Source organism: Excalfactoria chinensis, chromosome 7, assembly GCF_039878825.1.
Source record: "Excalfactoria chinensis isolate bCotChi1 chromosome 7, bCotChi1.hap2, whole genome shotgun sequence".
NCBI lineage: Eukaryota > Metazoa > Chordata > Aves > Galliformes > Phasianidae > Excalfactoria > Excalfactoria chinensis.
Genome location: NC_092831.1, coordinates 27734442 through 27751158, shown reverse-complemented (window position 1 = coordinate 27751158; position 16717 = coordinate 27734442). Strand labels below are relative to the sequence as shown.

Here is a 16717-nt window from a genome sequence, read left to right as displayed (position 1 = left end):
CAGGCAAGACCCAGCTGACCCAGCTGTGCGTAATTTACACACTCTTGCCATTCAGGAGCTTTCTAGATGATGCCCCATCGTGCTGTTTAGCTCTTTTGTTGTAAGCATTGGCACTATTGAATACAAAGATCAACAGAAGCTGATAGCAATGAATGGTCATCATTAAGTCACTTTGGACAATATGTCTACAATAAAAAGTTGTCATTATGAAAAATAAGTCAATAAAAATTGCTCTGGATGTTAAAAGTAAGAACACACACAAGGGAAGGATGAAGAATGAGAGACAAAAGAAAAGAAGAAAGCAAAATGTTTCTTTGTATAACTGTGATCCTCTCGATTGATTGACATGAAAGCCATGGCCACACTGTATCCTGTTGCCTCTTATAAATATTTCTCTTCATATTTGTGTATTTAAAAGATTTGGAGCTGAAACACAGAAAAATACCGATGCTGAAATTAGCTGTAAAGACAACATGGCAGAATTTGTAGATTTAAATAACTGCCAGCATGGCTTCTGCTTTCCCTTGATCATATGTGGGATCACTTGCCCTGATTTAACGTGTAATGCTTGCTAAAAGGCAAGAAAAAAAAAGCCATACATAAAACATACACATACGTTCATGTTTTATGTGAAAAAATAAACTTTGCTTCCTGGTTGCATATAGGACAGCAATATGTTTTCTGTCCTCCCACTAGATGGATCTGCTCTGTTCTTTCTCCCATATGTATTTGCACCTGCCACAGTGGGAGGCAACCAGTTTAAACATGGAGAACAAAGCCTTGGAGTTAATTCTGGTCTCATTTCCATTTTGAACCCCTTACCCCCCGTGGTGCAAACGCTGATTAACGGCCTGAAGCACTGATTGAACACCTGGTGGGAAGGCAGGGCCAGCCCAGGTGCACGCGGTGCTGCTGAGTGTCCAGAAGGTTCCACCACTTCCCTGACCTTATTTAAGGGCTGGCAGGGGGAGCAGAAGGTTCTTTTTGGAGATCCCTGCGTTTCTGAGGCTTTTCGGAGGTAAGTGGGTTTTTGTTTTTTCCCCTTTCTTTTGTGTCTTATTAGTTAGCGGTTGTGTTTAAGCACCTTCTTTGTTGTTGTAGCCTAGGATCTAACTACTCTGCTATCTTTGTTGCACTTTCCATTGCATTACAGCATGGTACCCCAATAAGACTTTATTTTATTTGGGGTCGATGCCACACATTATAGAACAGTTTCTATGTGTGTGCATCTTGTCTGAGACAAATCTTGAGCATTTTGGGATGTATAGAAATATCTGAAATACGTTTAAAATGTCGCATTTTATGCGTGTTGTTGGAGGTCCTCAATCCATCTGAAATTCTTTTTACTGAAGCCAGCCTTTTTTGTTTTAATCCCCCTTGCCCACAAGGCGTGTTGCTGTGGTGAAGCATTTCCTAGTGAAATGTGGGCATTGCCGGCAGCAGAGCAATGGAAGCTAGGAATAGGGAGTCCACCAATTGACGTTAATTCTCAATTGAAAGGCGGTTTTCTCTTTAAGAATAGCCCTCGTGCTTGCTGTGAAGTTTAAGAAGAGCACACAGCAGAAAATGGTGTCTGATAGCAACTACAACTTCCCTGCTCGAAAGCTGTTAACTAAGCGCGTGGTATTTGCAGCCCAGGAACGTGCAGCTTTCCATCCAAATTATGATCTGTGTGCAACTCGGTGTATTGAAATGCACAGAAATGCTTTCTGCAGAAATGCTCGGTGCCCAAATTTGGTGCTTTTCACGGGGCGGTAAAATCCTGCAGAATCGCTACACGTGCATGCTTTTAATTGCCTTTAGATTAGGTTTGCATGAGTATCAAGGTGCTCAGACCTTTATCATTAAACCTCTCGCAGAGGCTGCGCCTTCAGGTGGGTGTCGGTTACACCTATGAGGGGGTGAGTTGCTTTGCACGGTTTCTGAGCAGAGCCGAGGCCGCCACGTGAGCGCAGCAAATGATCCGGAGGAACAGAAGTGAGAAGCAAAGGGCGGACAGCGAGCTTCCACGCGTCCTTCCAGCACTTTGCACAGAGATGAGTTGAGCACCACCTGTGCTGCGCTGTTTGCACTTGTACCCGGGGGGCGGGGGACGGTTTGCAGCACGCAGCAGGTGGCCGCAATCCAGCGAGCAGCGGTTCAGGTGCGCGCGGTGCATTCGCTGAACCAACCAGCGGTGTCGGTTTGCTCGCACGAACCACCCGCAGCTGCCGGACGGGTTCGGGTTGCTCAGCTGCAGCCGCGTGCGGCGGCTCGTGCTTCCTCACTAGGGCCGGGCGGGCGGGCGGCTGCGCTTCGGGTGTTGAGGTTGTGGTGAAAAGTGCTTTTATTTAACGCGTTTTTGCCCGCACTGAAGCGTTGCCCGTGGGGCACGGCGGCGCTGGAGCTGCGGGGCGGGCAGTTCCCGGCGTTTGCCTTCTGGGGGAGCTGCGGCAGGCTGTGCCACGTGCGGCACCGGGCGCCGTGCTCTGCTGCGAGGTATGGCTTTCTTGGCTTATCTTATTGCTGATCTTAAGTCCTGTCGCGTTCCATATACGACCTGTCCCGGTTTGGACTCGCACCTCGTGCGCCGCCCGGTTTGTCCGGTTGCATTCACTCGGGCTCTCAGACCGCCGCTAAGGCGCTCTGCCTTTCAGCCTCCCTTGGGATGGCTGTGCAAGAGGCGCTGTGCTGGGCGGGCCGCAGCCGCCGATTTGCTGTGGGTGCGGAGGTTCAAAACTGGGCTGAGTTTTCCAGCCCTCATTTCCTCACAGCACCCGGAGGAGAGCGATGCCGGCACGAGGCTCGTCTTGACCTCGCTGTGCTCGCGCTGCTCTGCGCGCTGTCGGCTGCTATTAAAATCCATGACCGCTGGAGACATTGCCGGCTCCTTTTCCAGCCCGTGCCGTTTCGTGCAGCCTTCTGTCCATGGTGCAGGGCTTTGCATTTGTCTGCTTGTTTTATCGAGTTCGTTCTGCTTATGTAAAGCGTTGAGTTAGAGCAGCAGCACAGAATGCGGGCCTCCAATCTTGATATCGGACGTTACAACTTACTCTCCTGTAGCAGCTGGATCCAGAGTGAGCTTTAAAGTTCGATGCCTCTTAAAAATGAGGGAAACGTGTCCTCTTCTTGAGTGTCTTTCAGATTACTTTGCAAACTATGGTAAAGTAGAAAGCCCAATCTGAAATAGCTGGCTGTGTGAGTTCAGGGTAAAGTGCTTCTCGCTGTTATCTGCTGTGTAAGTGGAACAGGAGGTACATCAGCCCGGCACAGATAATGATTCCTCCGTATCTGTTTTGCTGAGGTACTTGGAATATCTACCCTGGCTTCAAAGAACTGTAAAATCTGACAATTTGCAGGTTTGCATTCTGAGTTTTTATCTATTTTCAGGGTCTGCCGGCTATATTGGCATGATATTGTAGGTGTTATGTATGGGGAAATAGAAAGCCATCATCTCAAAATAGACCATAATATTGCACCTTATTAAAAAATACAAGTGGATTTTCTGCCAGCAACTATGACTTATGATAATGACTGTTATCAATATGCAATTACTTCTGTTGCCCTAGAACATATTGGCATTCATTTATTTAAGGAGAATGTAACGCATTTGTATTCATTGAGGTAATCTATGGAGATGATTAAATGCGAGTGCCCATCTTACACCAAGCAGTACAATGAAAAAAATAACACTAAAATAGTAATCAGCCCTTCTGCATTGCCTAAAAATAGGCCGCATTGAGTTCTGGAAATTGCATTGGAGCTTATTTGCAACACTGGCAAACAACCATAAAGCAGGAGAAGCGCGACTTGGGTGATTCCTAATTCCTGCACTCATTGTATCTAACAGCGCAGGGGGAAGTTGGTAATAAGGAATAAACCGAAGCACGAGTGTGATTCAGGGTTTGTAGAGCTGGGTGCAGGACTTGAGGTGTGGAATAGGAGTCCGTGTAAGTGGTGGATCTTAGTGGAGAGGGAAGTGTATCTAAATGCATCTCTGGAAAGCACAGAGGGCAGGTGCAGCGATAGGCAGGCGTTTAAACGTGCTGCTAAGGTTCTGCTTTATTGTTTTACCCTACAGGTGCTTCTGCTAGAAATTGCTGACAGCTCGGGATTTTCAGGCTTTGAACTACAATGTCTTTGTTTTGTATGTATCAGTTGAGCTGTGTGAGAGTGCTTCTCCATCGGCAGGTTGTTATGACAATAACGCGTGGAGGTCCACTCCAGAGCCATCAAGCATTTTCAGTATCCTGAGTTTCAGAGTCTTCTGGTGGTGGTTAAAGCTCAGCACCTTTAGTTCCCTCCTAATATCCTATTAAGCATAACAGGCTATATTAGTGAGGTGCTGGGTTGGCTGCTTGCAAGTCTAAGGCTTGGAGACAAAAACTTGTTGATGGTTTTGATTCCTTGGTTAAAGGTCACAGGTGTCACTGAACAGTCAGCCTATTCTGAGCCTGTTTGCTGATAAAGGGTGGCTTTCTCTCCAAATAATGAGTGCATTTAGTATCATTAAATATGCACGTGCTTTGCTAAGGATGATTCTGGAATAAATGCTTACCTAACGTGGATGTGCAGTTCTAAACCTGTTGTTGTAGAAGGATGTTCTGCCTTACTAGCCGTTTGTAGCTTTGTAGCCATGCCATTACAGGAGTCTGCCTTTGTTTCCTTGGTCCCATCTGTCAGTACCTGCAAAACAAAAAGGTGATTTCAAGAGCTCAGTCTCCAGAATGTTATTCTACGAAACTTTTTATTAATAAGTAAAAATCAGGTGGTTAACTTCTGTAGCCTGGACTTAAGTGGAAGACAGTGAATAAGTCTTGTTAATAGCTGGTGTTAATAGCTTCTCTTCCCCTTGATCTGACTATCAGTTCAGCTTGAGATTCCAAACATGCTTCAGGTTGTTACTGTAAGCGCCCCTCAGTATCTGGGAGTTGGCGACCTGGTGCATCAAATGTACAAGTACAGTGTTTCCCATTTGATTTGAGCTAATGGTTTGCTCATCTAGTGCTGCGGGAGTGTCCTTCCTATGAATAATTCCTTGTGAGCTCTCGGTGCTTATGTGTGCTGGGAGCTCCTGCTGACTTAGTTTGTTGTTCAGACTGTCACTCCATTAAAATGAAAAAACAAACAAACCCAAAACAAAACCCAGAACCTGTGATAAATATTATTTTCTGTTCCATGGTATAAATTCTTTGGGCTCATAGCTAGAGACTTGTGTGTAGTAAACTGGTTAATGACTCTAAGTATAGCTGTGGAAGGAGAGATGAAGTATGATTGCATGTTCTTCATGCTTCTTTTAATTGCCTTATAGCTTGGTGGTGATGCCTTGGTCGGTGCCTTAGCAGTGCTGGATTGTCAAGGATTGCATCTCTGAATGAGTGTGTCACCTTGTCCATTTAGCTGCTTAGCAAATGGTGTTGGTGGTTTAGCAGCAACAAAAAGAAAAAAAATGGACACAGAAAATGTAAACTTGAAACTTGTTATGAAAATAGATGAACTATGAAGGCATGTGTCTCTAGATTGACTTATTTTAAGAGTTGAAGGAATGCTCCTCACAAGTATCCTCTCTTTTTCTCAGTTAAGATGATGTATATGGGTGGCAATGCAACTGAAATAGGAAAAAAACAAGAACAAAAAAACAGCTTAGGGAATGGGGTCTTTTGTTCCGTGTAACCTGATAAGTGTAAAAAGCTTGGGGGTATCAGAAGCCTGCTGAGCAGCCCGGCTCTTGCTGTTCAGAGGTCTCAGTGGCTTCAAAGCTGCCTTTTGGAGGAGGGAGAATCAATTTTGGTACTTGAGCTGCAGGTTGATTTCTGCATGAGTTTGTTTTGTCCCTGTTGTTCTGTTCCTTCTGTGAACACAGCAAGATGAGTATGTTATGTGTTGACTTCTGGGCAGATGGTGGTTCACTGGAGAGCTGGGAATTGGCTGGAACTTGGAAGTCGGGCATTTCAGAGAGACGCGTGTAGAAGAGTCTGCATTTATTTACTTGTTTATATGTGTTCTTTTTTTTCACTTCAGGAGAAAAAGGGAAGGTTGCAGGAATTAAAGGGAGACAAAATAATGGTGGGAAGATACTGTATTACAAATCTCTTTTTATAGGAGAGAGTAACAAATGGCTGAAATGATTCTGGGAGTTTAAATTAACGTGGCTAATTCACATAGGCTGTTCTTCCATTCGCTTCAGTGAATATCCAGCTGGTTAAACTTTATGGAGATCCCCACTAAAAATGCTTCTGTAGGGGGAAGTAAATATTCTGGAAGTGGGGTATTACACACTGTGCTGTCTTTTTCCTCTTTGAGTTTCAGTGTTGAGCCCAGTGACCACAGAAGGACTGTTCAGATCTGTGCTACTTGTTTTGGTGTTTTCCGGCGTGACTTCTCTTGTCTTGGGAGGAAAGTGAGACTGTGGAAGTGACATAGACACTGAAGAGCTGTGCATGCTGATCTGAGTGTGATGTAAGGGTTGTGGATGTTGTGTTATTTCAGCTTGGAGTGTGGCTTTAAGTGAGGAGTCAGTGCAGGCTTGAGCATTGTATAGCTTTAGAAAGCTACATATGCCAGTCAGTCATTCTATGTAGTGCATTGGGAACAACTGGTAGGTTGGGTAGTTAAAAGTGATGAATGAGTATCTGTTAACAAGAAGTTCTTGTGTTTCTATGATAACAAAATATGTATCTCAATAATTTTTCCTATATGTTTAATTTCTGGGTTATGAACTATGGTATCACTTGTGTGACTTAAGTTAAGAACATCATGACAGGGTGACAGACCATCATCCCTGTGATTTCCTGAGGATTGTCTGTGCACGGGGTGATTTGCAGAGCTTTAGAGAAAGTGATGGATGACTTTACAGAGCCTCACAAAGTCAAATGACGTATCACAGTTGATCTAAGTCAGAGAAACTGAAAGCTGCAGCCCAGTTTTTGTGATGGATGAGATGTGTGGGTGATTACCTCTTTTCTAGGAGAAAAGCTAGTTGGACATGCAGTTTTGGACTCTTTGTATTCCTATTGGAGTTATACCTGATATTAAATAGAAACTTCCAAGCAGGCTTTGCTGTCTATGGATATCTAATTCTGAAGTGCAGTCAGGTTACTGTTTTTCCTTATCTTCAGTAATGCATCAAAAGAAATCCATTTACTCTAGGGAAAGGTTGGATAAAAGTGACTCAGTACAACTTAACATTGCAAATGATGCTTGATAATCCTGTTATGAGGCAGAACATTAATTTTTTTTTAAGTGCAGCTTTTTGCAAAACTCAATTATTTGGCTGAAAAAACTGTAGTCCAATATGAAGTTACATTTTTACCTCTGCAAAATCTGTGTTTGTTTGTCTTCCTTGCTCCAAGAAAGATCTGAGAAACCTTTCCTTGTCAACAGAGTTGGCTGCAAGGAAATGGTTCTGGCAGGCTTTCTTGAGGCCTTTGCTGAAGGCTGTTGGTGAAGTTCTGCCAGATGTTAACCTGGAATTGTGGAGTCTTTAATGTGCTAATTTTCACTGGAACATGAATGGGGAGTATATAAGTGTGAGAACCCATCAGTTTTGTCACTTCTGTTGTTTGTATGTGTTTAAAAAAAAAACAAAACAAAACAAAACGGGAAATGTCCTTAACTAGGTAACAAAACAGTAATAACATTCTTGGCTACCTACTACTGTATTTTGGCTTGTATTCCTTGAAATAGCTTGCGAATGTCGTTCTCTTCCATCTTGTGGTGATGGAGGGAAATAACCGTAAAGGGATTATTTGTGCTGGTTGTACGACAGTGTCAGAATTCTTATTTATTTATTTCTATTTTATAACTGGGGGAAAAAAAATATTAAGTAGCAAAGCTGACATCGGTGTGTTTCTTGTCTGACATTTCACCAGAGGAGCATTTTCATGCACGACTCCAAATACTCAGTGACAAGGTGGACCCTTGTGTCAGTGTTAGAGAAAAAGGGACTGAAGTTCAATTGCCGTGTAGAGTCTTTGAAGTTCCATGTCTTAAGAAGCTTTTTACATAGGTTCTTCATTTAAAAATAGTTTCTGAGGAGTGATGTGGCTCTTCTTTAATTCACTTACAAGTGTCATCCCTTCTGTTAGAAGGTGTAAAGACAATGTTCATGTGTGACCAATACTTGTCTTTGCTAGCTAACTACTAGTTTAATAAAGAAAGACATAGATTAGCAATGAGATGGTGTGGGAAATGGGTCGTTAACTGCAATAAAGTGCCAGTAATGTACAGAGACATATTAATAATGACAATGGCAATGTCACTGATGATAAATGCAACTCCTACACTTTATGTGAGTTTCCTTTTCTTGGGAGCTGCTGTTCATTGCCCTCTATCTTGTCTCCATCTACAGCTTTGTTTCTTACTTTTCCTTTTATCTTCTGACTGGATTATTTTATTAGAAATAAACACAAAGCAACAAGCTAAAATTGAATACAAGTATAATAGTAGTTGAATTTGGTGTGTGCTGTAAGCCTGTTGTTCACTGGTAGTACTGGGCACGTGAATTAAAGTTTTCCTGAGGCATAAGAATATTAATGGTTTAGAGACAGCAAGAACTCTCTCCAAAATCACTTAGTGCTTAGGTGGAATATAAATTGCTGCACAGCTGGAACTTCATATCAGTCTGTTCATAAGGATGGGCATCTGACTGTCTGATTGCTGTGTTGCAGAAGGACACTAGAGTGTGTGCAGCAGAAAAACTTGGAGTTAGAGGTGAATTCTACCCTCAGAAATTGTTGCTTGAACTCACAGATGAAATATTTGATCTTCATACAAAGACTCCACGTATCACTTAATGGGAGAGTGTGAACAGAATGGTGCCCTTGTAGAGTTGCACATTGCCAGAATTGTATGGTGAGTAATTCAGGAGGGGGTGATGCCAAAAATTGAAGTGAATCTCTTATAAGGGAGCTTGGCTTGTTTTAAAAATCTATTGTAAGCTTATGGTAAGCTTGGCTGTGCGTCTGGAAGAAGCAGTGTTTGCTGCAGCTTGTTAGTTCACTATTTGTCAGAAGTTAGAAGCAGACCCTGAAACTCCACGAGTTTTAATGCTGCTTCAGGTAGGCTTGTAGTATTGCTCTAAGCATGGAGAAATCGAGATGAAAATAGCTTTATTAGATGATTTGCCATAATTACTGAAGAGCACCATGTAAGCTTTCTTTTTAGCTGCAGAGAGGCTGCAATGCCAGGAATGCTTCGGTCCTTATCGGACTTGTGGTGCTGGCAAATCAAAGAGCTCAGAGGCAGTAACTTGTGATCTTTTCTCAGCTGTATGTGGATGAACCCTTCTTTCACATCTCTCAAGAGCTTTGTCTTTTGCAGCTATAGCTGCGGGCTCGACCTTGCTGCGTGCTTTCTCTGCTAGGAAGTTGAAAGGAATGTAGGAAGTGTGCAACCTCAGGGGGCTCCCCTTAAATGCAATTGCATCTTGTTTCAGCTCTTCTCCCATGTCTGTTCTACTCCACCTGCTTGTAGCTTTTCAGAGGCCATTTTCTATTACATGCCCTTGAAGGTACATCCAGGCCAAACAAGACCAGTGTTCTCAGCTTTTCCTTAAAAGGGCTGTGTTCTCCAAGTCCGGTTGTCTTGGTGTCCCTCTGCTGAACACACTTCAGTCTGTGTGCCTGTTTGGTAGTGGGCTACTAAGAAGTAGCTGAAACACACGGGGTGTGTAATCAGTCCTCAGCAGAGGGAGTTGATGGCTCCCTTGATGTGATGGGCTGTGCTCCTATTAAGTATGTGTGAAGTGCTGTTGTTTCTGCCAAGATGCACTGGTTGCCTTTGATTGTCTCCAGGGCTCTTTTGTAGAGTTGTTCCCAGCTGGTGTTGTGGCAAGGGTCTCTGTGTTGCCAAGGGCTGAGCTTCACATTGTCAATGAGTTTCTTACAGCTCCAGTTAGTCCATTCATCGATCCTGGCATGGCAGTCTCGCAATTCGATGTAGCGGTTGATTTTTCTGAGCAGGTGTTCTTGGTGAGCTCCAATGTGCTCCAGCTCCTCCAGGTCACCAACTTAACATTAAACAAGGTATGTAACATTACAGACTTCTGTAGCATTGTGTAGGCTACATGTGGAGAGCTGGTTGGCCTGTCAAATACTGCCCTCTCTGCTTGAATTTTTATTGTTTTCTTTTTCCAATCACGTTTTATTTGTAACACCAGAACTTGGATATAATCCATTGTGTGACATCCTTTGTGCCCCAAACTGCTCAGGGAGGATTTGCTCCACGATGTAAGTTAATTTAATGCATAACCTAAGAGAGCTGTAAAAGACTTGGTGTGGCAAAACCAGTGTGGTAAATGGCATGTCTAATGTTGTTTTTAATGAATTGCTCTGTAAAAATGATTACAGTTCAAACTGCATTATTTGGGTTGGATTTCAATTGAGCGATTAGCAGCATTAGGGAAAGATACATATTCTCAGTGCCGCACTTCCAGTAAACTTGCAGGGATAATTTCTCATGCTTTGGAGTTGAAACACTATTTTGTTTCAAGTTGTTTAAATATTTTATACACACTAGAAAAATGGTTGTTCTGATTTAGTGAAATCCATGTGATGATTTATATGGCTCAAAGAGTGAAGGTACGGGAGAGCTGCTTCAGGTTTTGCAGCCTTACTTCTATTCAGAGTAAGAATATTAGTTTACGTAGGAATGCTGGTGATTTAATAGGCTGTGCTGATCTTTGAGGAAAGGGGGGGAGAAAACTTCAAAGTTTTGACTAAGAATCCAGGAACCTGGGTGCTATAGTAAATTTATTGAACTTAATATGCAGTTGAGGGTGGCATTTTCACTTACTGAATACTTAAAAGGTACTAAGAGCATCATTCTAGTTAAATATGACAGATCAAAGGTGCCAGCTTTGCAAAGCTGTCTGAGAATGTTGGAGAAGAACATGTACAGGACAGGTTTCCTATTTTTATACACAGTAGGAATATAGATGAAATAGTAGCATTTATGCTGCTTCACCATTTGACTTTAAGACAATGTGTGATGCTCTAATACCTATGGGTAACAAACAAATGGCAGTCACAGCAGTTACGTGGGGTTCACTGAAAGTGTCCCCAGGCAGTTAGTTTTGAGTTAGTTAGAAGAGGTTGGTGATAATGCTATAGAGATGTTGCTCTGGTGTTGAATTATATGTAACTGAGATATACTTTCAAATGCTTTCTCAACATCTTCCATGTTATCTTCCCAGTGACATGGAAGGAATCAGGTTTTGCAGGTAATGAGTTGTCATCTCTTCTGTTTCACTTAAAGTATGAAAGCCAGAGCTGAAGAGCCAGAAAGCAGGTTTGGTGATGATGATGTTCAAGTGTGGGTGAGAATGAATTGGCTGCGATGATGCAAACCCCCCTAACACTGGTGAGTCACTACTGTTGAATCACCTCTTGATAGTTTTTTTTCTTCTAAAAGACAAAACTAAGAGACTTCATGCAAAAATCTGTCACTTCAGCAGGGTAAGCGTTGTAACTGTAACCACTTTGTGCTGTCTTAATTTTATTTTCTTTGAGAAAGAAGGCTTAAAGTTATTGCAGTAAGTGTTAAGACTTGTTTTTTTCAGTTGTATTATGCAGAAATCCACGTATTTTAATCTGTGCTGTGGAATTTTAATCACGTTTGATAAATGCCAACAGAAACTTCAGGTTAGTGTGGGAAAATGTGGGTTAATAACATTAATAGGAGCATCCTTTTTCTCTCCTCATTGTCTCTTTACTGGTTGTTCTGTGCCTTCAGGCCAGTTGCCTTTCTCCTGTGATGGGACTTAGTAAGTACTTTTGGTCTTGGTAACTGTTCCATGGCTTGATTTCACATATAAATTATGTTTAAAGAATGACTAAAAAATTACTGTTTTTCCTTAGCATGCTGGTGTGCTTCTTGGTGAAGTCCTCAATTAAAACAGTTGGACTGAGGACTGTTGGCTTAAGTAGCATGTTATTTTTCTGTTGAAAGTGAAGCCTGACCCAGTATTTTTGGCTGATACTGTTGGTCCGTGCTATCATGATGTAACTAATTCCTAATCCTGCCTTGAGCACAGTAACTCGATTTGTCAACCTGCTAACTGGTTTGAACTGATTTTGATCTGTTTATTCAACTTTGTTTTCCTTGAGTGTCTGCACTGATGCCAGTTGTAACTGTGGCTTGGATGTATTTTAGGGAAGTTGATGCTTGTGGCCTTGAAGGTGTTGACCTTCAAGGTCAACTTACCTGCCTGGGATGCTCCAGAACCACGTACTGTGACATTCTGGAGTAGTGAAACAAGCAGTAATGTGCTGTTAGACTGTTGTGTGCATACCAAATGTTGACAGGAACTCATTATATATTCACTTAAAATATGAAAAATAAGAGAAAAATACTTCATGGTTGTACTAGAATAATGACTTAGTGGTAACTGAGTCATTGGTATTTCAGTACAGGAAGGATGATTAGGTCAGGTTCCAAACAAGATCAAGCTGCAAGTGTCTGAAAGCTGATTAAGAATAAACAGTAGCATCACTCTAGTAATAATGTATCCTCATAGAGCAACTTCCTCTGCTTTAAGCAGTTGTTTCACTGAGAAGTCAAGAAGCAAGCTTAACCCAAGGTGTGTTTCCCTTACATCACTCCCTTGTTATGCATCAAATAGAGCAGTGGTCTTGTGCCTCCATTCTACGGAAGGAAGTGCCATGTGTTGGTTATGGCAAGAATGAGATGAGATCCACGTGCCTGAGTTGAGAAGCTGATCCCTTTGTGTTGCTCGTCTGGGTAAGAAGCTGCTCTGTGAGACCTGGTGGGATTAGTGAGGTTAATTTGCAAGGAAAGAGTGGTTCGTTTTGTATGCTACTGAATGAGACATAGGGAAAGCTAGACAGTAATACCATCCATGTTGTAGTGGCTCCTTGGGTTCATGGTGAGGTACTGCTTGGAACTCAGTGCTTAGCTTTGTGTTCCTGAGCTGGAGATTCTGAAGAGGGGAGAAAAATGTGGAGCTGATACCTCTGTGCCTCTTTGCTTATTGTGTTGGGATAAGAACTTCTGTCATGCAGTGTAGGATGTAATCATTTTCAGCTGAAGCTCTTGTTAATTGTTTCTATTCAGTAACAGTACATACCTACTGCACTTGGGGTTCTGGGTTAAACCTTAGTGATGTAAGTCTTCTGCTGAATTGAAAAGCTGTCTGTAAGTGCTGGGGTCCTTGGAAATGCTAACTTTGTTTTTATGAGCAGAGGGGGAAACAGCGTTGCCTTAAGTAGTTCCACTGAATAATTTAATGAGACCTTGTCACTTGATGTAACTGCAGACAGCTGTGTTAATCCCTAGATGAGCCATTTCATTTTTTCCATGGCAAGCTCTTTAATTCTGACATGAAATGTCAATTTTCATATTTTTGACCCGTTTACTCAGAGAAATGTTTTCCTTTGCTTCCAGAAGAAAACTGGAGCTGTTTTCCTGTGTGTCTTCAGACTTCCGTGTGCCAGTCTCCAGGGAAGAGCAGATTGCTTTGGTGTGAACTGTTAAAGGATTTGCTGAGGTTTTACTGTGGAAGGTAAGTGTGGAAGATCCAGACTGAGTAAAGCTTAGCTTTTGGATTACATAGCGGTGGTATAAGGTATATTTCATGTGTTGTGTGTTATGTGTAGAGGTACAGATGGTGAAAGGTGTACTGTGAGCAAATAGCTCAGTAAATCATGGGGCTAAACCTTAATCACTTCAGTTTTAACTATTTATAGAGTAAATGTATAGGAAGTACAATGCTTGTAAAAATGGTACGGTGACTGTTTTTGCTCTGCTTAGTAATTCATACTGGGAAATGAAAGAAAACACTACAGTAAGTATTAATATGTTTCAGCAAACTAATTTAACTTCCATATGAGACTTCGGCTTGTGATGCAGATGTTTAATGAAGTGAGCTTGCTCCCCACTGATTTTGTGTTGCTGTTTTGAGTCATTTCCCTAACTTTAAGCTGTTTGTAGAATGTCTTCAAAGCGAAAAATAACAGCTGTCTTGTCTCAAGTTTTTCCTCTGTATTATATGAAGGGGGAGGAGGGAAAAATCATTTTAGTGCATATAAATAAGACGAAAATAGTGTGTTGAGGGAGAAGCCTGAAGTTCCACATCGGGAATAATAATGTGAGAACATGGTGCTTTTAAAAACTTTCAGTATTGAAAACAAACAAAAGGATTTAGAAATGTACGGTTGAATATTTGTGGAGTAATGATTCCATTTATTCTTCCGAAGCCTTCCAGTAGACAGTAAAAACCTATCTGTACTGCAGTGCTCGGGACTCATCATTTAGGGGAGTGGTACTAAATTTAATAATATTTCATACAAATATCCATTTGTAGTGCTTCAGTAGTTATAAGTAATCACTATCGCTATATTAATATTAGTAATACAGCAGTGATTCTTTATATCCACGTTGGTTGAGCTGATGCTAAGAGGGGAAAACAGTAATTCACCAGCTGTAGATAGAAGGAATAAAAACTGTAAACTCAGTATAGCTGTGGAGAGATTACTTACAGACAGTCTTCTGTTATAATTGAGGCAGCGTTTGGCCTAAATGAGCTTTCCTCTGATCTCCACCCCATCCTTCTTGAGGAAGGAGGTCATAGTGGAGCATGGTACTTGTATCTTCTTCCATGTAGGTAGATTAGGAGCTGCATGTGCTGCTGTACTTATTAATGTGAGACAATATGAAGAAGGGATGTCATGTCCTAAAGGATGAAGTAGTTTAGGGCACATAGATAGCTAGAGCTATTACCTTCAGTAGAAACAAAGGATGGTAGGATGGGACCTTCTGTTGTGGGTGTGACCATCAGTGTCCAGAAGACTCTGGTCTGTGTGATTTGTGGGCCACATTGGGTGTGTTGATGCTCTGGTTCTGCCATTAGGAGCTTTATTGCTTTAAAAGGCCAAGAGCTGCACCATAAAAATCAACCAAGCAAACAAAACCCAACGAATGACTGAGAATTACAACCTGTTTGAACTTAAAGCTTTCTTGTTTGATTTTGCGTTTAGATGTTCTCCCCAAAGGCTTTTTGTTAAGGAAAGATGGCATTCCTTGTACTAATACTTCATTATTAATTTCTGGCATAATGGCTCAACATTCAGTATTTGCTGTGTTTTTTCCTGTCAACTCTGTTTCACAGAAAGCTGTCAAGCAGCAGCCAAATATTCACCTTGCTGCTGACAGCTGTAATAAGCAACCTTGTGCCCTTGCTTCTGGAAAAAATCTGTGTTCCACCATTCAGTTTCAGTAAGATAGTCCTACAATGTTCTTTTTACTTACTAGATGTACTCCTTCATCCTTTGCCGCTTCAGTGCATGGAAAATAATGCAGTTTGCTTTGACCACTGTGTTCAAAACATTTAAAAATCTGTAATAATATCAAAGCTAAAATGTTTAAGGGTAAAAATAAGAACAAGGACTGGACAGAACATCATACTGAGGAAACAGTGGCTCTCAAATAGGAGATGGAGAGCATGTCTAAATTCTCCTGTATGTTACTGTTTGCTTACAGAGCACTTTTTATCCTGTGACAATTCCTGTTAGCTGCCTTATCTGCCTGGTGTTAAGTATAGTACTACTGTCAAGTGGAATTGTTTGGAAAGCAAATCTCCCTATTTGTATGCTTTGATTATTTCTTCTTTCTCTGAAATGTTCTTTGCATTTGTCTTCATACAGAGGACTAATTGTCAAGTGATAAGAGATGAACTCATTAGTTCAGAAGTGAAGTAGTGTAACTATTAAATACTTGCCACAGTACTAATCCTAATTTTTTATTTTATTATAAGTTCATGTGTAGCTGTAGAGAGGGATATGCCCCAGATGTGACACAATCTTCCAGAACTTCTTGTAATGACCTTAAATGTGCCTGAGACACTTGTGTGTGTGTTACTTGATGTCAGGAAGAAGAACTGCAGTGCAGAAGAGATCAGGCAGTCATTTATGGTGTTGTATCTTGTTTCTTCCAGATTTAGCAGGTACCCTACTGAAAAGGCACAAATAAAGGCACTGTTGTCTGGCTTACTGCCCTGGAGTGGTACTGGGTCCAAAAAGCCTGTGAGCGTGTGCCTAACTCTGCCATGAATGCTGTTGAAACTTTGACCAGGAGTTCACATTTTTTCTTTCAATGTTAGTAGCAGCACATGTAGTGGTTAGGATAGGACTTAGCCATCTTTTGTGTCCATTTTCAAAGAAAAATGTCTTTATATTTTATAGCTGTACAGTGCGCAAATAATCTTAAATTTTAATGCTTCCTTAGCTGCAAAGACTCAACAGGAAATATTTATTAAGATAAAAGCAGGGTGTATATTTAGGTATTGTCTTGCCTAGGGTTGATTAATTAAGTGGAGTTAACTTCGTGTTTGCTGCGTTTGTTGCACTGTAATATTTCTTTAGCCTTTTCATAAAAAGTATACCTAATTGTGGTGAATACATTAAGCATACAAACCTGACAGATTAGTTGTGCCTATAATGGAAGACTTGAATGAACACTAATGCTTTTTTTTTTTTTTAGCTCTTTAGTGAGCCAAAGCTATATTACATTTTCAGTGTGCTGTGATGTTTATAACACTGATTGTTTATTTCACGTGACAGTTATGAGCACAAAACACATTCTAACATTAAGTATGGAAACGGCCCGTAACTTGCTTCCAAGTACTTGGCTGCAATGGACTGGAATAATTTTAGGGGGTTTGGTAGATCAGTCTAAGTACTATGGAGGTGATTCAAGTGATTCTGGTTTTTAAAGCACCTCC

At 41.5% G+C, this 16717-nt stretch overlaps 1 protein-coding gene across 4 annotated transcripts in view; it reads left to right on the top strand.

The window, feature by feature from the left end:
- Nucleotides 1-511: 511 nt before the first annotated feature.
- The window catches only part of LOC140254671 (zinc finger protein Helios-like), a 44685-nt gene continuing 28479 nt past the window's right edge, over nt 512-16717 (top strand). For 3 of the 4 annotated variants that reach the window (XM_072341470.1, XM_072341467.1, XM_072341468.1), the window contains exons 1-4: nt 7580-11340; nt 11713-11743; nt 12602-12720; nt 13384-13501. The gene's annotated coding sequence lies outside the window, so the exon portion shown is untranslated. Of the gene's footprint in view, nt 1019-7579; nt 11341-11712; nt 11744-12601; nt 12721-13383; nt 13502-16717 lie in introns of those variants that run through there. The other variant, XM_072341466.1, reaches the window with a different exon arrangement.